The sequence below is a fragment of the Rhagoletis zephyria genome, unplaced genomic scaffold (genome assembly GCF_001687245.7).
Source record: "Rhagoletis zephyria isolate East Lansing unplaced genomic scaffold, Rhagoletis_zephyria_1.1 Rzeph_scaffold_04134, whole genome shotgun sequence".
NCBI lineage: Eukaryota > Metazoa > Arthropoda > Insecta > Diptera > Tephritidae > Rhagoletis > Rhagoletis zephyria.
Window position 1 is genome coordinate 1 of NW_016161217.1, and position 7,380 is coordinate 7,380.

Consider the following 7,380-nt stretch of genomic DNA (forward strand, 5'->3'; position numbering starts at 1 on the left):
TCAGAGGGCTAAATCTTCATTAAATCTCACAATGGAGGCATAGTATAAGCTTCAAACGAATTGAACAAAGTGCTTCGCCTCCATATAGTGAATCGGCAAAATTAGGAGAGTTATCGCGGAAAAATGAAATTTTCTGAGTTGCTTCAGAATATGTAAATTAAAATAAATAAGAAAGTCTAAGTTCGGGCGGAGCCGAACATTAAATACCCGGCGCAAATATTAAATATATGTTTTCCACCTTTCCGAAAGCTACCGCTACATGATAAGCGTATACATTTTAAGTAAATTAGCGTCCTTAAATTTCGAAATATTGCAGTTTCAAGCATATCTGAAATTTTTCCGTTATATGAAAAGCGGCCTCAATTTTAGTCCGATTTCAACAATTTTCAACGGTTTGCTTTTATGTGGCAAGCACAATAACCATACCGAGCTTGGTACAAATTGCTAGAACGGTTAGCGAGATACATATATGTGATCACAAGTGGGCGGTGCTACGCCCATTTTCCAAAATNGACAGTCACCGCTTAATCGATTTCTCTTTTCATTCTGATCATTTATGTATACATTTGTCTATATCTATCTCGATTCGTTTTGCCTGTTACAAACAACCGTTATGTGAACAAAGTTATAATACCCTTGTGCACAAGTGCGCTCGGGTATAAAAAAAATCGAAGTTTCGGCAATGTCTGTGCAAGGACATGATTACCTCCTATACAATATAAAGAGATAAATTAATGTGGACATATTTGCTTTTGACTATAAAAATGTAAGAACTTGTTAAGCATCACATGCGTCCTTTTACTATGTAACAATTCATTACATGATATATCACATCAAATTGAATCGTATGACGTCACATCAACTCTTCTTCATTGTTCAATGAAATCAATTAATTTTTTATTAGCAAAAAAAATCTTTGCTTTCATCTAATGCATACGTACATATAACCATGCACATTAGGGTGGTTCAAAATGAGTAAAGAAGGAATTTTAATGCTCTCATGGTTTAATGGTTCTACACCGAAAAAAGATATATACTTGAAATTAAAAAAATATTTAGAAGTCGCTCAAGGCACGTAAAGTTTTCCATGTGTTTTATATGACGAAAAAACAATTTCTCGTAGAAATGGTAGAGAAATTTTTGAAATAAATTTTTTTTCGATCCGAAAACTTTGTTCATTTTTAGGAGACTTTCAATAATAATGCTCAAAGGCTTACTTAGTCATTTTTTAATATTAAAAAATTTTATAAGTCTCCTAAAAATCCCAAAATTTGCAATGGTGTCATAAAAAATCGCTGGTATTAGAAAATGGTAAAATAAACAGTTGGGTATTATTACTGGAAGTCTCCTGAATAAGTGTATTAATTCTCAAGAATTCTGTACCATTTCCACGAAAAATGGTTTTTCCCCCATATAAGATACATGGAAAAATTTGAGCACTTTGAGCGACCTGTAGATATTTTTTTCGAAATAAAAAAACAGGGATATATATTTCGATTTAGAACAACATAAGGGGGTGGGTGCATTAAAAATTTGACTTTACCCCCCTCCCCCTGGATTTTTTTGGACCACCTTAATGTACATATACGCACCTGCATAGATTTTTCATGAACTTCATTGAGTTCCATGTCTAATTCTTAATGAACACATACATACATATATGTACATACTATGGGCACTCACTCTTTGTAGGGAAAGCTGCTAGTTGTGAACTAGAATTTTACCAGTTTGCGTTTCAGCCCAACTAGTTCCCGTTCTATCCCTTTTCAAAGTGGGCGACTGGTATTTTTGCCGTTGCGATGTCCTACGAGATGTCAATTGTTACGCTATGCATCAGCATCTACTAGTAGAAATAGTAGTAACATTATAGAAGTTGATGAGATAGTCTGCCAATTCATCCCCCGTGAAAATGATAACTACGCCTTTTTGCCCGCGGCGCTCCAATAGTCGCAATGGCCGACCGAGCAAAGCACTCACGTGGTATGCCTGAGGTCATGGGTTCAAATACTGGCGCGGTGGAAATTTTTTAATTCAATTTTATTTTTTTTTCTTGCTGTAGTTAATTTTTTTATTTAGAGTTTTTATTATAATTTCTAAATTTAATTGAAGAAAAAAAGTTTCTTTAATTTCTTTTTTTTTTCATGGCACAAAAAGCATTATTTCTTGACATTTGTAAGTTTTTTTTGCAATTCAATTACATTTTCAAATTTGATATTTATATTTAAATTAAATTAACCTTACACATTGATTTAACTTTAAAAATCTTTTACCACCTCCAAGCGGCTTCGAACCTGTGATCTCAGAACCAAAAGCAGTAGCCTTCACATGACGCCACAGCCGACATTTGTAAGGAAAGCAATTAGCGTTTTATTTTTGACTTTGGCAATTCAAAGGCAGATGTCGCTGATCGCCTAAGTTCTTCGAAATTGTCGAACTGGTAGGCACATACTAGTTGATGAACTAGTATTTTTTCTAACTGGTTTGACTTTTCACTGCAGGGCTATTTTAATTATTTCAATAATTTCACTTGCAACCAGCCGCACTTTATTAACACGCGATTTTATTCAGGTTTTTAATTGATTATTTAGCAAAATTCCTCAAACAAAAAAACTCATTCTTCTTCTTTACCCCAGATGGGACTCGAACCCACAATCCTCGGCTTAGGAGGCCGATGCCTTATCCATTGGGCCACTGGGGCTGCCAAAAATTCTTTTCTCATTCGTGAACAAGTATTCGAATAAGAAATACACAAAGAATGCTAGCTATAGAATCTGATAATAACAAAAGCGATCGGGGAAATAAAACCAAAAAAAAAAAATAAAAGATATTAAAATAGAAACAAAACGCTAGATCATCGCGCTCTTAAGAGAGCAAAGAAACACACATCGAGCAGTTTACCAATTGTTGTTGGCATCTTAAAATAGCTCAAATACTTGAAACAAAATAAAAATAAAACTAATTAAATGCGTATTCTAACGCTCAGCAACGATAGCAAAGCGAAAACAGACATACATATGTACATACTTCTGTACGAATAGTGTGTGTAATAAGTGGAACTCAATTTGATACCCTAGTTGGGAACAGCTGTTACTTACGAAAATCGAAGAACAATCACAAATTTTTTACAGCTGTAAAGTGGTACGTACATACAAACATATGCATGTACTTATCTGCTTTTGAATATTTTAGCTAAAAAGTATGTGCCACCGTATATATTTCGATCTTTTTGTCAAAACTATGCACCATACATACATAATTTTTTCGATATGTATGTAGGTAGGTAAATCTAAAGAAATCTTGGCAACCTTAACGATGATTAGTTGCAGTTTACCCTCCTAACAATGATAATCATAGTCTTCGCACAGCGGCAGTCAGAAAGTCCCCTTAAAACATTGGCAGACGGCAAGTTCAAAGTTGCACCCTGCTAGACAGCAGTATCGCGGAATTAAAGTCGTAATTTTTTCCCAAAGTATGAAAGATCATCTGTGAAGTGCAGAAGAAAAGCATATTCAACGAAAAATTCGAGCAGAAAGTTTCAAAAAAAAAACAGCCAAAAATGTATCTGTTTCACAACCATTTTCGGTACCTTTGTGTACATACATATGTACATATGTTTCAGCCGCACACTTTAGTGGGCAAACGGAACGTCAAAGTATCCGAAAATGGAATCTGTAAATCCTTTCCGGATTCATTTTCGTATTTTTTGCTAGCTGGGATAAATACTATGTATTTCCACTTGTATTTGTGAATGGCAAACACCATCGTGTTCACAATTTCGGTAGACTTATCGGCTACCAAGTTACTCGTATTATTACAACCCCAATATTCAACATCAACCGCAGATATGTAAAATGTGTACAGCCTGATCCATTTGGTGGTTTCAAAACTAGAACGCAGTCTAGCATTTCTGAAAATGGATTGCATTAAAACTATTAAACCCTACTATTACGAGTATGAGCTTATGGAGCACATTATCGTCCAAATACCTACCTAATCAATTCGTGAAATTGTGAAGAAACTTGTAGAGACTGAATCAGTAAAAGTTGGATATTTTTCATTTGCAACTCCATCCCACTTAGACAACAATTCAAACGAAACATTCACAAACGAATAAAAATCGTACTCTGGAGTACTTGAAAACCCATCACTCAAATTTCAATTTATGAACGCAAAACGGATAACCCTTTTTAGATTTTATAACTCTCATGTTTACCTGAACTTTGCTTTGTGGTTTTAGTTTCAACAGAGTATGTACAGGATGGGCCAAGTAAGACTTACCAATGTTAAACACGTATAACTTCTTTTTTTTTAATATTGTTATTTTCTTTCTGCCTGTTATAGTTAATCACTTGGAAAATCTTAATAGATACTTACAGCAAGACCACCAACAACGACTACAATATGCTATTCGTTTTACACAATTAGCCACACAAATTAATTTTTTAGGTAATGTTTTGATGGCGAATGAAGCGCATTTCCAATCAAAACTGTAGATTGTGGGGCTCTGCAAATCCAAGTGCAACACACCAGCACCAGTTACACCCATCCAGATGCATTATTTGTTGCGGTGTTATGACCGAAAAAGTTATCGGCCAATATTTCTTCGAGAATGAGGATGAATCGCCAGAAACGAGATCTGGGGCTTGTTACAAAACAATGATTGACAACTTTTTGCGGCCAACAGCAGAGCAGCATCCTAATTTGTGGTTCCAACAAGATGAAGCGACTACGCACACTGCTAGGCAAACTATGGACCCATGAACTATGGATGGTAGGTCTTATTTGGCCCACCCTGTATTTCCATTCTTTGTGATTTTGCCATTCTGTAATGCTAGCCATTGCATGCCAAGCAAGCTGCTTCCCGTACGCGGGTGCTGCTAACTCGGTACTATATACTTAGAGCACACTCTGTTATACACTTTATGTATGTATGTACATATGAATTTGTGTGCCGGTATGTATACCTGCAATATATTTAATTATGTGTATACATATACATATATGTACATTAGGAATTTTAATCCCGGGATACCGGCCCGAAAATCCTGGTATTTTTGGCAAATAATCCCGGAATTTTCGGGATATGTAATTCGCACGGATGGCAAATCGAAACTCCTTTTCTTGACCAGTATTGGCTATATTTCTTTTTTATTTAATAATTAATATTTTTTTTACAAATGTCTAGCTCATTATACATATAACACCGTGCGATAGTAAATTTTACACACAAAAATCAATATATTCGCGAAAACATGGGCCAAATAGAGTAAAATTGCGTTTTTAGTTTTTCACTCTTCAGTATTTCAAAAATGATTTAAAAAATTCAGTGAAATGTGCTTAAAGAAGAAGTACGGGTATCAAATTAAAAAAAAAAAATCTGTGGAATTTAAAAAGATTCAATTTTTTTGAGCATTGGGTCTGGTAAGTATTGAAAATGTCCGTGAAATTTCGCAATATTTGTTTTTGAAAAAATTATATGTTAAGGACTAATATAAACTCGATAACATTGGTACTCGAACTTAGTCCATCTAACATTATCAGCTTAAAAATTACCTATTCGTTCTAGTCAATCCAAAAACATTTTATTTTTTTTTATTCTAAAGAAAGTTCCTTTTTCATTTTGTACCCATATTTTTCTTCAACATTGCAGTGCATTTTTTGAATAATTTTTGGAATTAATCATATGTATCTTTGAAATTACAAAGTATTTCACAACAAATCCTGACGCCAGAGAGAAAAAATAGAAATGTCATTTTCATTTAAAAAGTATGTTTCAAACCCTTTTATTTATTATTTATTTTATGGTAGGAGATATGGAAGCAACTTTTTCGATTTAAGTTATTGGAAAGTAACGAATATCTAAATTCCCAGAGCCCGGGATTGTGATAACGACATCCCGAAAATTCTGGGATCGTAAAAAGCGAAAAAATTAACATCCCTAATGTAAGTACAATTGCTTGCTAGGTAACGAAGGTAGATTCAACGTGAAGCGTACGCTATGCAGACGTTCGTTGTTCGCTACCCGCCTACGGCTGATGTGTATGCATTTACTCGCATATATGTACATAAGTTTGTTCGTTGGTAAATCAATAAAAGCGGGTTCTGCTTTGCCTTAGCATATAGCGCGTCATGTCGTCAGCTACTATTGCTATTGTCTGTCTGTTGTGCGGTAAGCGTTTTTAGCTTGTTTATCAGCAGCTGCTTTTCATTATTACATACATACATAGGTATTTAGTTTTCGCTGTTCTGTTGAAATGAAGCGTATGTACATAAGCGCTGACTCATATAAATGCGCATAGCTATGTACAGTCGATTTTCTTTCGTGTTCTCGCTAGCCACTGTAATTCTCATGTGTGCCGTTCTGTTAGCATTGGTTTGTTGTATGTACTTTGCCAGCATGTTGACGAACGCCCCAGTGGCCCAATGGATAAGGCACCGGCCTCCTAAGCCGGGGATTGTGGGTTCGAGTCCCATCTGGGGTACTGACACATCACCTGGTTGCTTTTTTTTCTTATTTCATTTTTTTATTCTTAATTAATTTTATGTATGTATTTAATTATGTACTATACATATGAATATGTGCAAATGTATATGGGTACATACGTATATAATTACGGTGATTTCATATGAAATGGTGCAAAAAATGGTGTTTCGTGCGTGATGGCCTTTGATTTGGCTAAAATTTTGCACACAGCCTAATTTCATACTGCAACTGGCAGAAATGGGCTTAATAATATAAAATTTTTTGTTTAAAATTTATGAGCGTGGCAAATAGTGATAAAACGGTGAAGTTAGGTCAGCGAAATTGTCAATAAATTCACTAAGGGTATTCATCAAACCTTATAAATGCATTGTAAACCGTATAAACTTATAATTGTGTAAACCTTATAAATGAACTGTCAAAATTTGTATGGAAACTCGTTTACACATTTCTGATAAATTTATCCAGCGATTTCACTGAATAAACTTGATAAACTGAAGACAATGCAACTCTGTCGCAACTCTAGCTATGTTTTCTTAGGCAATAATCGGGATCCGCTATGTATACATTTGTCTATATCTATCTCGATTCGTTTTGGCTGTTACAAACAACCGTTATGTGAACAAAATTAATATACCCTTGTGCACAACTGCGCTCGGGTATAAAAATTATATTTACGAGATATCTATTTAAATAAATGTACATATAACATAAAGGCTATTTATTTGAAGCAAGTTATAAGAAACAATGGCAGAATGTCTGTTTGTGTATGAATTCATTTGTCACGGCTACCAAACTTTGCGAATTATCAGTGAAACAAAACAAACAGACGGGATAATAATTGAACCAGATCTCTATCAGGATCATATCGTTGTTGAATTTGCGTGCAAAATTTGTAT

General features: G+C 34.6%; 2 non-coding genes across 2 annotated transcripts; one reads left to right on the forward strand and one right to left on the reverse strand.

Moving 5' to 3' along the window:
* Positions 1-2,625: 2,625 nt before the first annotated feature.
* TRNAR-CCU (transfer RNA arginine (anticodon CCU)) lies at positions 2,626-2,698 on the reverse strand. Its single transcript has one exon. It is a non-coding gene; the product is annotated as a tRNA-Arg (tRNA).
* A 3,711-nt stretch (positions 2,699-6,409) lies between these two features.
* Positions 6,410-6,482, forward strand: TRNAR-CCU (transfer RNA arginine (anticodon CCU)). Its single transcript has one exon. It is a non-coding gene; the product is annotated as a tRNA-Arg (tRNA).
* Positions 6,483-7,380: the final 898 nt, after the last annotated feature.